The following is an 18,538-nucleotide window of genomic DNA, read 5'->3' as shown; positions in this document are numbered from 1 at the left end:
AATACTTAGGTTTTTGCTTTCCCGTAAATTCCCTTGTACCCTCCCCCTTTTAGGCAACGTGTTACAAAGATAAATAGTTTTCATTCTTCTCAGAAATTTCTTATCATATCCCTACGTTATTTGTTGCTTACATCCCCATCTTTTATCGCACATGTGTGACAATATATATATATGTGTGTGTGTGTGTGTGTGTGTGTGTGTGTGTGTGTGTGTGTGTGTGTGTGTGTGTGTGTGTGTGTGTGAACGTGTCTGTGTGCGTGTCTGTGTGTGTGTCCGTGTGTGTGTGTGTCTCTGTACATTTCCCTACGCAATAACCCTATAAATTTTAAGTCTAAAGACTCGAAATTTGATATACAGAGTACTGAGATTTTGAAAAATCTTTGTGATCGGTTTCCAGCCAGAAATTTGGGTGTTATGGGGTAAAACTTCAACGATTTGACCTTTGATAACTCTACCAAACCCCTCCGCCAATGTATGGTCTAAACATTTGAAATGTTAGATATATGTTACTTGGACGTGGATCTAACTTAATAACTTGATTTGAGCCCAAAACAATAAATGTTAAGGGGTCATAATAGGGGTCAAAGTTTAAAAAATTGACCGCTTTTTTTCTTTTTTTTTTTTTTTTGCTCAACGTATACCTCCAAACACCCGGGCAACGCCGGGCTGAAATGCTAGTAGCGCAGAGCTAGAATCTGCTGTTTTCAGCGCTTTCTGAAACTGCATTTTATGATGGTGGTCATAAAATGTATAATTATGCTTGTAAAATACTTTTAAAATAATATTTGCACATAGTGTTTGCGTAAAATAATTTTTTGAAATAATGTTCCTATAAAATTTGTCAGGGTGTATAAACAAACAAGAAAGAGGGGAAAAGAAAAGAAAAATGAACAATTTCAAACCGGACTGGTTGAATCCAAGATGTGATATTGCCCTTTGTAAATATGATGAAGCGAAAGATGAATACATCCGTTTTGGAGTTTGAAAAAAATTGGAAGAAAAGATGGTGAGGATTTGACAATATTATAGGGTGCTTTTGTTGATTTTAGATCTTTTATACCTACGCATTTCAGGTGAAAACATTATTATCGTACTGACATGTCATGTTGCAATAAGAACAAATTCATACGCATTTCAGGTGAAAATATTATTATCGTACTGACATGTTATGTTGCAATAAGTACAAATTCATACGCATTTCAGGTGAAAACATTATTACCTATTAAAGTGCCATGGCAAAATAAGCAAAAGCATAGTGCGGTTTTGTTTGATTAGGGCTCTTTTAAACATGCGCATACTAGGTGAAAACATTATTACCTACTTACATTTCATGAAATTAATACAAAGCAATAATTGCAAAGCAGTTTTCTGTAGAGAAACCCCGATGTATTCTTTACATGCACGTGTAATCCAAGATGTCCCGAAAGAATAAACAACTTGGAGCCATCAGAACTTGGAGTCACAAAATCGACTTGGCTTAATATCACGTGTGTATCATGCACATCTAGCTGAACTTATGAAAGACATTGAAGACGACATGTACTATGAATTCTATTTGCATGTGTTTGTTGTTGAATTTCAAAAAAGAGGGCTCCCACACTGCTACATGATCATAATGTTGCGAGATCAGGATAAGGGTAGAACAGTTCAACAAATTGATGCAATAGTGTCAGCAGAGACATCAGGACCTAAAGATTAAGAGCTTAAGTTTTTAATGATAATGGTCCAGCCTCGTTGTAATTGCTTGATTATGTGATAAGAAGTTTCTTACTGATGTGTGCTTTTAAAATTTTCAAGTACCGGTGAATTTCCACGGGTTCTGCTAATATTGCATGTTTTATATCAAGTAATACATTTTTTATATTAAACAATACATTTTCTATATTATATTAAGTAATTGCTATGGGGACTGATCTATATACGCATAACAGAATCTGCTAAGCATTATATATATACCATAGAGCTAATACTCTCTTAGGAAAATATCGCGATCTAACGCGAGACTACGAACTGTCTAACTAACCGGAAATTGCCGAAACCTTTCGCTGTATTTCACTTTCATGTACAATATATACTTTCTACCTAAACTTGTTGTTCGCGTTTTCTTTTATGACACTTTACTAGGGCCACAATGGTCATACATTTTTATTAAGTTATATTAAGTAATACATTTTTTAATTATACATGTTTAAACTGCTTAATACATTTTTTATATTAAGTAATACTGAGTTTATACTGAGTAATACATTTTTTATATTAACTAATACATTTTTATATTAAGTAATACATTTTTTATATTAAGTAATACATTTTTATATTAAGTAATACATTTTTATATTAAGTAATACATTTTTATATTAAGTAATACATTTTTTATATTAAGTAATACATTTTTATATTAAGTAATCGATTTTTATATTAAGTAATACATGATTTTTATAAATTTTTAGACTTATGGTAATTCTAATGTTTTTAGTTCAGTTAGAGATTACCAATAATTTAATAAAAATGTAAATTTTAAAAATAAATCTTTAGAATATAGCTTTTTGATTCCATATCCTTTTAGATTGCAGTATTGGTAACCTTAAGTCGGAAGAGTTTAAAAATCTATCCTTAAAAAAAGTTGGAGGGGCAGATTTTTAAGTGGCCTTAAATTTTTGATCAGCAGTATATACACTTGTGCCCGATATTATTCATACCCCCCCTTGAAAATTGAGTTTATTAGGTGTAACTTTGTAAGAATTTATTGTTTACGTCCATATTGATACATATTCTTAATAAACCTCTTCTGATCATTTTCGTCATTTTAAAATCTCGGGATACTTGTAATAAAAGAAATATACAGCTATTTATAAAATCTGCAATGTTCAAAAATAATCATACCCCCTTATTTTTTCAGTATAAATCGAGTTTCTGACTGTTTGTTTCCTGTTTGATTCTTATTTTGAATGCTTTTATACAATCTGTGATTAATTTCATTTCGTTTTTTTTGCATTTTTCAGAAATTAAAATGATATCAACTGAAAACCAATAAAAGAATAAAAAATTATTAGAATGGGGAAGAAAAAGAGCTGAGTAATTATCTTAGGACTAAAATTGTGAATTCACATAAGGATGGTTTAGGTTACAAGTAAATTTCCAAGAAATTTGAGGTCCCTACAGCAACAGTACAGAGCATCATCAAAAAATTCCAGAGCCACCACACAACAAACAACTTGATTGGTAGAGGAAGGAAAAGGAAACTGTCTGCTAGAGCCACCAGGAATATTGTAAGAAGTGTTAATGCAAATCCAACCACCACTACTAAGGACATTTTAGAAAATCTGGAGTCTTTTGGCATAAAAATATGAAGGCAAACATTGCAAAGGACTCTGCATGAAAATGGTCTGAAAGGAAGAAGACCCAGAAGGACTCCGTTGCACACCGAAAAACACCTTGCAGCACGTCTAATGTTTGCTAGGACCCATGTGAATTCTCTAGAGTCCGTTTTCTCAAGTATTTTGTGGACTGACGAAACAAAAATTGAATTGTTTGGCCATATGGATGCTTCTTACGTTTGGAGGAAGAAAGGAGAAGCTTACAACCCAAAGAACACCATACCCACGGTGAAACATGGTGGTGGTAGCCTAATTTTTTGGGGCTCCTTTTCGGCTAGTGGTCCAGGTAGTTTGGTCAAGATAGATTGAACCATGAAGAAGGAGCAATATTTGGAGATACTCCAGAAAAACATTAGACAGGATGCGGAGAAGCTCCATTTAGGACCAAACTGGGTCCTTCAACAGGATAATGATCCAAAACATACTGCAAAAATAGTCAAGAAATGGTTTGAGGATAATCAAATTAATGTTTTGGAATGGCCTAGCCAGAGTCCTGACCTGAACCCTATCGAAAACCTTTGGCACATGATGAAAACTGACGTTAAAAAGCGGAAACCTAGAAATTTGAGGGATTTGGAGAACTACTGCATTGAAGAATGGTAAAAAATCAGTGTTGATGCTTGTAAAAACCTTGTTGATAAATATCCAAAACGGTTACAGGCAGTTATTAAGAATAAAAGGCATGCTATTGACTTTTAGTAAGAGAGGTATGAATAATTTTGAACTAGTGCCATTATTGTTTTTCTTTGTATAATGTTTCAAACTTGCATAATTTATTTATTTGTTGAGTTTAAATTAAATGCTTATGCTTGATTTATTGTTTGAAATCCCTTTAATATTGTCTACCTTCTGGTTTGAGCAATATTCTTATAGAAATCTCAAAGATCCGAGGGGTATGAATAATATCGGGCACAAGTGTATATATAGTAATTTATAAAATATATATGGCGATTAAGCTACACTGAATATTCGGCGTTTCATCCACTATAGGATTCGTCAGGCTTATGCGCATAAGCCTGACGAATCCTATAGTGGATGAAACGCCGAATATTCAGTGTAGCTTAATCGCCATATATATTTTATAAATTACTAACTAGCTCTACCTACGTATTGAGCACTTTTGAAGTAAATACTTAAAGTTTACGCATAAATCTATATTTTCGTATATTAATTTTATGTGAGTAAATGAAGTATATATATATACATATATATATATATATATATATATATATATATATATATATATATATATATATAATCAATTTTTTAATTACTTTCCTAATATTGCATTTATTGCTAATACCCGTCCTAATAAAAAAAATTTCATAAAAATTTCTAGGAGAAAAATCTACAAAACAAAACCTTCAAGTGTCGATCAAATTTTAAATATTTTACGTAGAGAGGGTTAGTGTAATAGATAGATACTTAGTAAGAAATGTGTGACTTGGTAATTACATTGTAGCTTACGGTTAATTAGAACAGTTGAAATGGATTTTTAACTTAAGTCAATCCCAAAACCAATGAATATTTTAACATTTACTTCGTGTGATTAAAACACATAGTAAATATTTTCGTTTTTTACTGTTATCCACTCCAAACAAGACATATTGCCACTTGTACATAAGGGCCTACTATATGGGGGCTATGTAGGGAGCTGAGCAGATATCTGTTCACATTAAATTTTAAATTCTGCATGTCAGTAGTAAGGGAAGTGGAAAATTCTAGCAATCCAGGGGAAAAAGCTATTAGAGTAGAAAACTTTCCGACATCTAGGGAAATCAACAGTGAAGGCGTGGGATTTTGGTGTTTGACGAATTGGGGTATTTAGTTCGAGGGGACACAAGTGCATCAGAGCACATTTCATTAAAGTATTCGTAAAACAGACACAATGATGCAACATTATACCGATATAACAGGTTGAAGTTTAGTTGACAGGGCGTGACCTATTAGACTTTTTTCTTGGTGGTGGGGGGACCCTGTCTAAGAGGAATATACCAATGATGGATGCACAAGTCCAGATGTGTCAACAATACTCCATGTACAGACGAAGGATGGCTTTGTAGAGATAAAGGATACTCTCAGGTCTAAGTTGTTTTCTAGCACGGTAAAGGGATGTCATCTTCTTTACAGCAGCCTTCGGGAAACAAACGTAAACATATCTTTAATATAATATTAATATATGTAAGGGACGCATAGGATCATAGTTATGATTAATAATCCGGTCTAGACGAGTATAATTTTCTAGTCATTTTTAGAAGTGATATTAATATTTTTGGTATAATCAAAACCGGCATAATCACGTGGACACACCGGTTCCCGCTGGATCACCGAAGTTAAGCAACGTTGAACCTGGTCAATACTAAATGGGTGACCATTTGGGACTTTCAGGTGCTGTATGTGCTCTCCGCTTATCTCGGCATTGTTTCCAGTCGTCCTGGTCTTCTTCTTGCTACTGGACCCAAACAGCGGCGATTCAGGAGAGGAGAGGTGTGGTTGTCGATTGCGCAACCCTTGCCTCAGAATTACACGCGCTACTGTCCCTACAGGGGGTATCCTTTGTCTTTCAAGACTGAACGGAAGCATGGGGGAATATTTTTGATACATCGATTTGTTTTTTTTTGTTTGTTTTTTTGTTGTTGTTTTTGTTTTTGTTTTTTTGTTTTTTTCTTGTCGGCGGCGGCGATTTGTGTCAAGATTCCTTCATATACTTGTTCTTATTTACAATGGGACAGAGTTAGACGCCGGGGTCGTTTTTTAATGTGGAGAAAAAGAACAAAAATAAAAACTGTCTCAGTCGTGAAGGATTTCTCCTCCACTGACAGAGAACAAGAAATTGAAGTGTATATCTGAAGAACAGATGCTACACTTTGATCTTGAACCGAAGGCCTATACTTGTTAATCAGGTCAAAAAGTTATTGGAAAACAAGAATTGATATCTTCTTGGGATTGGCTCGTTCAAATCCGTGCATTTAACGAGGAAAATTATATTTAAAACGGGAGCGTAACAGATAAATTAGACGATAGATTAGCAAAGGCTCAGAGAGGCACGCCCCTGAATTAAAAATATTATTTTAAATATACGGCATTACAGACGGACATTAAGAAAAATAAGAAAATGTGTTTGGTGATAACGAAATCATTGTTTCAGGATGAGAATGCATCTAATAACAAACGAGAGCCGTTCCAAAAATAATGCCTCCTATTTTTTTTTATTCCGTCAGAATAAATCAGAAGTGCTTGCCAATTGCATTGTAATTAGTGAACTTATGCATTCATGACCGGAATGTTTCATCTTTCTATTGCAGATATTGACGGTATGAGACTATAACAAAAGAACCCCCGTCATTGAATTCCTGGCAAAAATGCATTGAAAATGGTGGTGACTATGTAGAAAAATAAATTCTAAAGCACGAAAGGTCGCTCGTTTTTATAATACCACTTCCGCGTTCGTAGCTCTTAAACTTTTTTAGTAAAAACAAAAAACAAATACAAAAATAGAATGCTTTACTACACTCGCATATATTTCATAGTTTTTCATTATACAATTATTATTCCATCTCCAAGACTAATCACTCCAGTCAAGGAATATCAAAACGTTTAAAACTAGTTTATCTAACATCTTCGGAGAAAACCAAATATTATTGACATCAGGATGAATACCGTATCATATTAAAGCGCGAATCTGTAACATTTACATAATCCCATTTGTATGTTATGGTATGGAGTTCATAGATTCGGCAGTTCCATTGCTGTTGAAAATAAAAAACATTTCAAAAATCATACAATGAGATTCATGAGTTACAACAGACTCACAGATCACACCCAAGTTAAAGAATTTATAAGGTTATAATTCCTACATGAATCACACCAGTAATCAGTAATCAGTAATAAGATACTAAAACTCTTTGGGCATATCTTTTTTTTTTTACACAGTGATCACCACTTATCAAGGCCCGGAAGCCACTCAGGGATAAGGGTTATTGCAAGTACAGTACGTTAGTGTGGAGATTTGATGAAGTGCTTACTTAAGGGGGCGGTTCATTAGGAATTTGTTAACATTGGACTTGAAGACATCCAAGTTGTAGTCCGGTGGGAAGCAGGCAGACGGAACAGAGTTCCACAGGCGTGCAGTTCTAAGAAAGAAGCTTTGTTCATGGAATCCGCGTTTTGATTTAGGCACAGATATCTAAAGGTCTGAAACTGGTTTATACAAGATATGTCTAGAACGGATGATAGAAGGAAAGCGGAAGTGGAGAAGGTCGTCAAAACGATGGCATAACAACGTGTATGTGTGATCAGAACTAAGTTTACATCGGCTGTAATAGAAAAACGGAGTCAATGGAAAGTAATTCTCATGTCAGTACGTAATCTGGTTTAGACTTTAATGCTTACTAGGCACTATCCTTGAGTGTCTAAACACCCCCCCCTCTCTCTCTCTCTCTCTCTCTCTCTCTCTCTCTCTCTCTCTCTCTCTCTCCCTCCCTCTACATGGGTTTTGTCAGGCAACAGCATGAGGATACTTTTCCCTATAAGTACATCCTGATCAAATATTCAAAATTACGTATTTGCGGCCGAAATAAGATCTCACTGTGGCTAACATACAATAGCTTTAACGAGGAATGGTGCACCTTCTCCAAGTGACGCTACCTCAAATAATAGCACGAAGCTAGATACTCCACCAGACTAGACAAATTCTTATCCTGGAATCCAGTAAAACCAAGAAATCACAAGAAAGATATGCTATAACATATTTAAATGGTCAACTGGGAAGAGGAAATTATGTTACCAACTTCTTTACGAACTCAGTGTTTGAGAGGTAAAAGAATTTTAATGGAATATTTGAATATCTATTTATCTCATATAGAGATGAAATGGGAGGGGGTCCCTTGATTTCTGAGAACTTCGACTGAAGTAAAATGAAACAAAAATTTTAACCAGCGATAGCGAAACTTACAAGCAATATGTTAGTCATTACAAGGGCTAGGACAACAGCATATTCTTTTAATTGTTTTGACTCTCGAGTATATATCCGACACAGACACAGTTAATCAACCGAGAACCACATCACGTTATGTAAAAGTATATACGATATCAAACCTAGCCCTAGTCATTACGCACTAGTCACGTGTACACACTCTTATGTTTCGTGTGCTTTACTCTATTTTGCTGATTTAACATTCGTAAAGGGATATAAAGTGATGCAAAAACTGTTTGAGGAGAAGAATTAATTTTACCCGTCCTGTGACGGATATTCTTCTAATATACATCTACGAGCATACGTATGTGTGTGAGAGCTATCACTTATCAAGACCCGAAGGTCATTCAAGGATAATAGTTAATAAATGTACGGGAGTCATCAGGACAACCGTGTAGTAATCGTTAGTTGTGGGAAGTTAGTATAATTTGGCTACTTAAGGAGATAGCTCAGCAAAAACTTGTTTACATTTGACTTGAAGACGACCATATTGTAGTCAGCTGGAAAACAGGCGAGCATAACAGAGTTCCACGGGTTGGCAGTTTTAGGAAAGAAGCTTTGTTCGTGTAGGGAAAGGGAAGGATGTAGGGAGGAAGATATTGGGCCGTCTTAGGAATAAGCTTTGTGCTAAATGAAAGTAAGATAAAGTCAAAAACAAAAAGATAATAAGAAAAAAACGTAAATCAAGGAAAGAGTAAAAGAAAGAAATAGAACAGAAAAAATATGTATGAGTAAAACAGAAAAAAAGAGGAAAATGAAAAAAAAAGAGGAAAGAAAAGAGAAAGAAAAAAACGAAGAATGAAACAAAGAATAAGGCAGATCGCTACTTGAGCTTAAAGGGCTACTATTTGGGACCATGCCTAGGAAGGTTTTGTCACCTACTCCCTCATTGGTGAGCTTTAGAACTCCCCCCAGAGGGCCTGGGAATTAGTCAGAAGAAGACAGAGATTGCTTTTTGATTTCGGAGAGAACAGATCGTACAGAGACCGCCGTTCCCTGAGGATGCGACCCTTCCTCCTTCCCCTCATCCCTCCGTCTGACGCTGTCTGTGAAGAGATTTGAGACTTTGAAAAAAATTACTAAGAACTGAATGATATTTGTAAAAACATTTGTACATAAGTTTGTGAAATCAATTCTGTAGAATAGGGTTTCACGTATTTGTTTTTTTCTTCCTGCCTGCGGCTTCGATATTCACTTTCAGCATAAAAGATTCAATGTAACAACCCTCAGAGAAGAACCAGACGATACGAGCCGAGAGTTCTAGATAGAACAGGGGTCCTAACCAATCTTCATCAGAAAAGGTGTTACAGTTTAACAAGGTTTGTGTTTTTGTTAGATTTAAACTTCTGTATAGCAATACAGTTAAGGAAGCAGGTAGCAGGAAGAGAATTCCAAAGTCTAGCTGTTCGAGGGACGAAACTATTAGAGTAGAAAGCTTTCTGGCATTTAGGGACATCAAGGTCTGAGATTTTGTTGCTAAGCGAGTTTGTCGGGGATACTAAAAAGAAAAAATAATAAAAAGAAAAGAATATATAATTTAAATTTAAATAAATGGATTAATAAAAATAACTGGAATCAAATGAAAGATGGTAGTTTTGTTAATGCAGTATGCAAAAATATAAAATAACATTTTTATGAAGAAAAATATATAAAATAAAAAATTCCAGAAAGTAATTTTTAAATTAAGAAATACACGAAAAAAGAATGACAAAACAGCAAATTAAATTCGAAATTATTAACATTTAGAAAGTCGTATAATGCAATTAAGTTTTATTAATCTTTTTTTTAATTAATTTTCGAATATAGTGTATACTCGTTCATCAGAATTTCATATAAAGAAAAAGTGATGTAAGACTGAAACCTCCTTCACTCGTTCAAATGCACTGAGTAACCGTCTGTACGTCGAAAAAAAATTCCCCGCTCCTCCAAGCGACCTGCTTTATATTACATTCACCAACGTGAATCTCGCGAGATCACATGAAACCATTTCTGTTAAATATCGCAGACGTCATCTTGGTTTTTCTTTTTCCTATCCAACGCGCATGACAGGCAGACACGTGGGCGCTTTACGCTTTCATCTTACATGACTGATAAAGAATTTGGTTCAAAATGAAGTTTCAATTGTGAATAATATAACAAGCAGGTGTTTTTTTCCTAAACTTAATATATGAGTAAGGAATAAAGCGCAACATGTTAAGAAAGTATTCAAAGTGTCTCATATTAAAATAAAAGCAAATAATGTGAATTATTTGGATTCTTTGTACTAATGTTCTCATCTTGAGATTATTTGCACAACGTTTTAGTTGATTTAACATCCGATTTTCTTCATGTGTATTTTGTCGAACTCAAGCATCTACCTGTCGAAATCGGAAAACTTTATATCAAACTTGGGAATCTGCACAGAATTTCAAATAGAACCCTTTAACCAATCTACGGGAGTATAATGTTTCGTTTCTCTTTTTCCCACATCCCTCTCTGATCTCATGATCACAGAGACGGCAGGGAGGTAACGCTCACTTCCGGCGAGTGTTTCTTCGAAGGGGGACTGTGTAGGCCTTTTCTTCATTTGCGCTCTCATCCGCAGTCTAAGAGTCGAAGAACACTGCCTTCCCTGAGAGGCTATTAATATCGGATTCGCTGCTTGATGAGGATGAAGGTGCAAACCAGAGCGATGGCCCACTGGCCTCAGACTCGCTCCCGTCGGCCAGTGGTGGTTGCACCTGTGTTGCCGGCCTCAGGTCCCTAACATGACAGGGCACACCGTCAACCATGACTGACTGCTGACTCAACACATCGGTCACTAGGTCCCGTGTATATCTATCAGTGCATCGGCTTCCCGGTGACTTCACCCAGATAGGATCCCCTGGTGCATACGATCCCTGTCGTTCCTCGTTGGCGACTTCTCTGTTGGGGTAGATTCCCTTTTCTCGTACTCGGTATTGGTAAATTGCGTTGGCCGGCGCTGTTTCTGGAGAGACGCCATTCTTCGGCGTGATGTTGTACCAATATACGGCTTCTGAGACGGTGCACTGCTTCCTGGTTGCAATTCTTTTGATGCTACGATGGCTCCTCTCAGCAATACCATTGCCAGATGGCACCTAAGTACACCGCAGTCTCAGCCGCACTCCCCACTTCTTCAGGAACTACCTGACCTGCCGGCTGCAGAAGGCTGGGTCATTGTCCACCAGCACCTCTTCGGCCGCGCCTCGTTCAAGGAACACAGATGAAAGCTGGCGAATAATGTAGAAGTCCTGGCACCTGAATGGTCTTCAGACCGCGAAGCGCGTAGGACCACAATCGATGAGGGTGAGGAAATGATAGCCACCGTAATGTGTAATATCCATGCCCACTCTCTTCCACGTGCCTCTCACGCCTAATTGCCCATTTTTCCACTGTATCGGAGCCAGGTCGATTGATTGACATGCCTGACAACTTTCCACTACTCTCTTGACATCTGCCCTTCTTACTTCTGAGTCAACCATTTTGGCAACATACAGTGTTCGCTTAAACCTTGAGTGTCCATATTGCTGATGAATCTCACTGATACGATTCGCATCCATATTACATGCGATGGCTGCACACGGCTGTTGCAGCACTTCAGAACCTCCCCGGGTATCAGCCAGCAGCCACCGTTGTGGTACTCGTGTCAGTGCATCTGCTCTGTTTCTTGCAGACCTGATCAACGTTACGTCTACGGTCAGGTTGTACTCTTTGATTGTATCGACCAGGGTGGCGAGCCGTCTTCGTATAAATATCTCACTCGCTGCCCGTGTGGTTAGCCGTGCTCTTCCAGTCAATGCATCGGTTATCCACCGATGAATGTACGCAGAGTCCGTGATAATATGGAGTACCCTGACTGTCCACTGAAGCGCTAAGGTAACTCCTTTCAATGTGGCACCATGTTCAGCCAAGTTTATGTACCTAGAATCATTCTTTGGACGAAGCCAACAGGCAACTTCGATAATGCCATCATCAACAGCAAGGGCAACTCCAAGGGCTAGTGAACTAATGTCCACCCAGACCGTGAACTCGTTCCTGTTAACGCAACAGTTCCCTCGCATAGGATTGTTACAAGTCACTCTGGCCACAGTTTTTGTCAGCATGCTCAGGAGGATGGCATCATACACTTTATCGTCCCAACCAATGATACAGATGTGGCACGACGTTTTATGGCCGCCACTGCCACCCTGAGCCAACCACACACAGGAAAGTGACCCACCAGCTTGCCACAAATAGAAGAAACGCTCCGGCGAGTGATGTTGTATGGGACTTCCGGAACATCACCATTCATCCTCCAGTAGAGCCCCTCCTTGCTATCACTCACGCGCAAGTCAAGCACTTTTGCCCCATCTCGCAGACGCTCTGGTTCCTTGCATGTCAGACCGAAGTTCTCGAAGTTCTCTTTGACCGACTGGGCAGACATGAGGCTCTCATTTACAAAGATATCGTCGATGTAAGACGATGCTGCCTGGCGCACAGCCTCATCCTGTTGCCGGATCGCGTGCATAGTTGCCGTCATAATGCCTGGTGCCACGTTGAGACCGAACCCTAGCCTGATCAGACAACAGGGTATGGGTGCCTCCAGTGTCTACAGTGACGAGGCATGCACACTCACTGCGGACAGCGCCTTATTCAGTGACGATCTGGGGAGAAGACTGGCACTGTAGTTTCTTCCCCTTGCCCATTTTCCGGACAGGCACGGGCCAGGTATCCCCGGTTTTTACACTTGTAGCACTGAAGTCCTTCGAGTCAATGAGCGCGATGAGAGACAATCACGGACCAAATGGTTGGGTTCACCACACTTGTAGCAGCTTCTAATTGTGCCCAGGTCCTTAGATCCACCCAGTGATGGTTGCACGGCTGCCGCACGGTCTACAGTCTCTGGTCTCTTTTTAGTATCGCTCGCGCCCGCGATAATACTTCCGGGGTCCATCTCGTCTACTTGGGATGAGGCTCGGAGCAATCCTGAAATAAATGCACACACCAGGCCTTTATCTGATATTCCTCCGAATAGGACCACAAGCTTCAGTTCTGCCAGGTAAACATCAACAGTCTCCCCGGAATGTAACTTGCGTGCCATAACTCCTTCCATGAAGCAACCGGATCTAGTGCAAATGTTGTGTAGAGGGCGTTTTTTATGGAGGTGAAATTTGCCTTCTTTTTGTCCGTTAGCTGTTGGTATACAGCATATGTTCCCCCAGTGAGGAGCATTGGAACCACTCATTACAGACGCTTCACACCACTGAGCTGGCATATCAATGCTGCCTTTTCCCCCCATTCCTGTACTGACTGCTCAGAGCTGCTGCCATCAAACAGTGGAATCAGCTTAGGATCAAATCCTGACGTCATGCCGAAATAGCTTGTATGACTGGAATCTCCTTCACTCGTTCCAATGCACTGAGTAACCGTCTGTACGGCGAAAAAAACTTCCCAAGTGGGAACCTGCTTTATATTATATTCACCTACATGACCTGCTTTATATTATATTCACCTACATGAATCTCGAGAGATCACATGAGACCGTTTCTGTTAAATATCGCAAACGCCATTATTGGTTTTTTTTCCTGTCCAACGCGCATGACAGGCAGACACGTGGGCGCTTTACAGGTAGGCCGTTTGTATGTTCGTTTCTATTTTCCCCACACAAATGATATTAGTTTTTTTAAGACATGTTTATTTACCTTTTAAATAATGAAGCAAGCTTTGGCCCTAATCCTGAGTTTTTCAAGTGATTTCTTTCTATTAATCTTTTTTTCTCTTTCTCTTTGAAGATGTAAAAATCCTTCCGAGTAATAGTTCTTTGAGTTGTTAAATGGATAGTTTTGAAGTCTTTTCAATTGAAACACACGACTCACGTGACAATGTTACAGGAAATAGTGTGGCATATTTTTTTGTAATATCGTTAAGATCGAATATTACAATTCTATTTAAGAAAGCCAAATGATATGTTTTTTTTCTTTTAAAAGAGATGTTTATTTACTTTTAAAGATATGAATCAAGCTTTTACTACTACTACTACTACTACAATAATAATAATAATAATAATAATAATAATAATAATAATAATAATAATAATTGTATTATATATACACTAGAAGATGGACCCGGCATTTCCCAGTATTAAATCTAAAGTTAAATTGTTTTTAAAAAATTAAGTAAAAAAAATGGAATATTATTAGGTTGCTGCAAAAAAATCTTTTTGACGTTATACATATAAAACGAAATTATTTTTGCATCGACCTAATATGTTTTTTGTAAACAGTTCACTTCTTGCAAGTAAAAAAAATACTTGAACTAAGATCGAAACCAAAACCTAAAGACAATAAGTCAAGTACGATAACCATTAGGCCAGCTTAACACATGCGTAACAAAAGTGTTTTCAAACCTCCTGAAACAGTTGACAAACAAATAAAAGTTCGATGATCCCCCCCACCACGTACAAGTCCTTTTTCCAGATAAAAACCAATTAAAAAGTTTCCCACGTGTTTGAATACCCTATATACCAAATTTCAAGTTTGTAGATCAAAGATTCGCCGAGTATTGAGGTTGAGAAGTGTACTCACACACGTTCTCAATTTTATAGATATACTAGCAGATGTATCTGATGTTGTCCGCTATTAAACGTAATGTAAAATTCCTTTAAAAAATGAAGAAAAAATGTAAAGGAACTGAGACATGTGCATGCGAGTATTATGTTTTTTCTAAACAGTTCACTTCTCTTAAGTAAATAAAATACTCAAGCTAAGATCAAAACAAAAACCTAAAGACAGGGAGTCAAGTACGATAATCATTAGGCCATTTTGTCACGTTCTTTAAAAAGTGTTTTTTCAAACCTTGTGAAACAGTTGACAAACAGATAAAAATCTGATGACATCCCCTCACGTCCCAATTTTTCAATTTTGACCAATTAGCAGTTCTTTTATACAGATGAAAATAAATGTAAAAGTTTACCATATATCTGAATATTCTTTATAGTAAACTTTTGTAAAATAGTAAAGTTTGTAGGTCAGAGATTCATTGAGTATATAGGTTGAAAAGTGTGCTTACACGTACATTCTGACTTTTATATATATATATATATATATGCATATATATATATATATATATATATATGCATATATATGTATACATATATATACATATATATACATATATATGTGTATAGATATATATACAAATATATACATATATATACATATATATATTCATATATATATCTATACACACATATATATACATATGTACATATACACATATATATACATATATATATATACGTAAATATACATATATTTATATGCATATATATACATATATACATAAATATATGTATATATATACATATATATATATACATATATACACGCATATATATATACAGGGTGTCCATAAAGTCCGTGTGCACTTTAAAAAATTTATAACTTTATTTGTATTTGCAATAGAAATAATCTGTAAAATGGATTTGAAAGAAATAAATCTATATAATTTAAACTTTTATTGAAATTTTATTTAACTTTCCACATGGCCTCCATCATTAGCAATACAAAGGGTAATACGATTTTGCAGTTCACGAAAAACATTTGCCAAATGATTTATAGTAATGCCTGAAATAACATTGAAATCACGTGATTCTAGCTTTCAAATCTTCCAATGAACTAGTTTTGGTTGCATATACAATTGTTTTCACATGTCTCCATAAAAAATCTAATGGAGTCAAATCTGGCGAACGTGGAGGCCAATGAAATGGTCCACCCCGTTCCGATCCATCTGTTAGGAAATTCCTGATTTAGAAACTGTTTAACACGCCAAGCAAAGTGACAAGGAGCTCCATCTTGTTGAAACACTGTATCATCTTTCAAGTTTAATTGTTCAAGTTGCGGAATAAAGTAATTCTGCAAAATATCTAAGTAGCTGTCACTGTTAATAACACGATCTTCAAAAAAATATGGCCCTATGATTCGATTTATTCCCAAAGCACACCACACATTAACTTTAAGAGAGTCCCTTTCATGTTCAACAGTTTCAGGTTTTCAGTTCCCCAAATTCGGCAATTATGCCTGCTGTCCTTGCCACTAATGTGAAATGTTGCTTCATCAGAAAACAGTAAATTACTCACAAATGCATCATCATTGCAAATTTTTTCATTGGACTGGTGACAGAAAGTTAGCTGTGCATAATAATCCTCTTCTAACAACTGTTGATGTAATTGGATTTTGTAAGCTTTCATATGAAGTTTTGCCCGCAGAATCTTATGCACAGTAGACTTTGGCAGCCAGAGCTCCAATGATGCCCGTCTTACAGACTTTCTTGGACTTGCAGTAAAGGATTCTTCTATGGAAGCAATACTTTCGTCACTGACACATGGCCTTCCAGACCGTGGTTTATCATGGACAGAGCCTGTCTCTTTAAGTTTTTTCATCCATTTAACAATGGTGTTCCTATGAGGCGCTTTTTTATTGTATTCAATTCTAAACTTTCTTTGTACAGCAATAATAGATTTCAATTCAGCCAACCAAAGGACACGGTTTACTTTTTCCTCCATTCAAGCCATGGGATCAAATTGATTCTGAAAAACAAAAGAAAATATTTTTTATTTATTTTTTACTTATCTAAAAATTGTTACGAATTTTGTGGTGAAAAATTATTCAATAACTATACTTAAAACTAGATACATGAAACTTTATAACATTTTTTACAGATTATGCCTATCGCAAATATAAATAAAGTTATAAAATTTTTAAACTTTTTTGAACTTTGTGGACGCCCTGTACATACAGGTGACAAAAAGAAAGTCCACACTTGTAATTCTTCAAATGAAGGAGGCGAAAAGAAAGTCCGCATAATTGAAAATTGTTATTTTAAATGTAACTTTAGGACATTAATGCAACACAAATACAGTAGGAACACAATGAACTAGTTAATATTTAGTAGCATAGCCCTTCTGCAAGTTTACAGCCTGCAATCTTTTGGGAATTCCTTGCATTAGATTGCAGCAATACTCCGGGGAAAGGGCATCTCACTTTTCTTTAATTTTTGTCCAAAGTTCTTCCAAATTTGAAATTTTATCATTGCGTAGCTGTTTCTTGATGTAATGCCATACGTTTTCGATAGGATTGAGGTCTGGAGATTGTACAAGCCAATCCAAACACGGAATATCATGCCCTTCCAGGAACCTCTTGACATGTGTCAATGGGGGCATTATCCTGCATGGAGATGGGATTATCATCCAAATTCCGACCAAAGTAGGATATAAAATGCTCAGTCAACATATTAATTAACTTGGTCGAATTAATTCCACCCTGCAAGCGAATTATAGGCCCTGAATGATTAGTACTAATAATGCCCGACACAAAAACTGAACCTCAACCACCTTGCAGCGTTGATACTGCGCACCTAGGATTAAATTCTTCGTCTTTCCTCCGACGGACATACTGCCTACCATCATTGCCTAACCTATTGAAATTGCTTTCATCGCTAAAAAGCACTTTTGACCAATATGAAGAGCCATGATCTTCATTGCATCTGGCGAATCCAGACGGTGCTTTCTGTTCATTACAGAAATCATTGGCTTGCGTCTTGCAACATATCCTCGCAAATTAAATTCGTTTAATCTGTTCTTGACGGTAGAAAGAGAGCACTTTTTAACAAGATTGCACTGTTGTTGGATTTGGGGGTCCGTTTCAAATCTGTTTCTTAGGCTGCGGATCTGCACACTCTTCCCTGTTAGAAGTAACCCTAGTACGACCAGATTTAGGGACATCACGAACTCTGCCGGTGTTCTGGTGCTTTTGCACAGTCTTTCGTGCCGTTTTCAATCTGTGGCCGATTTCTTGATTGAATAAACCAGAAAGGTGGAGATTAATAAGCTCCTGAAGATCACTAAGAGAAAGTCGTGGTATATCGACTAAATGTTATGTTGTATAACCTGGAACAACAACAATTACGATTAGAGATGATTTGTTGCCTGTTGGTGGATATTTTAAACTGATTTAGGGGCGATATTTTAAGCTGGCATTAAGCGAATTTATTGCTGCGGACTTTCTTTTTGCCCCTCAATTTGAAGCTATTTTTTTTAATTAACGTAAACACTAGAATATTTCAATCAAAAGTCAAATATGAACAGGTAAAATTATAGTCGAATCAAATGAGGTATAGGTTGTATCAACAGTTACATTAAATTTAGCTT

The sequence above is a fragment of the Euprymna scolopes genome, chromosome 12 (assembly GCF_053919585.1).
Source record: "Euprymna scolopes isolate OS-2025 chromosome 12, ASM5391958v1, whole genome shotgun sequence".
In the NCBI taxonomy this organism is placed as follows: domain Eukaryota; kingdom Metazoa; phylum Mollusca; class Cephalopoda; order Sepiida; family Sepiolidae; genus Euprymna; species Euprymna scolopes.
Note: the sequence above shows the minus strand (reverse complement) of the source record.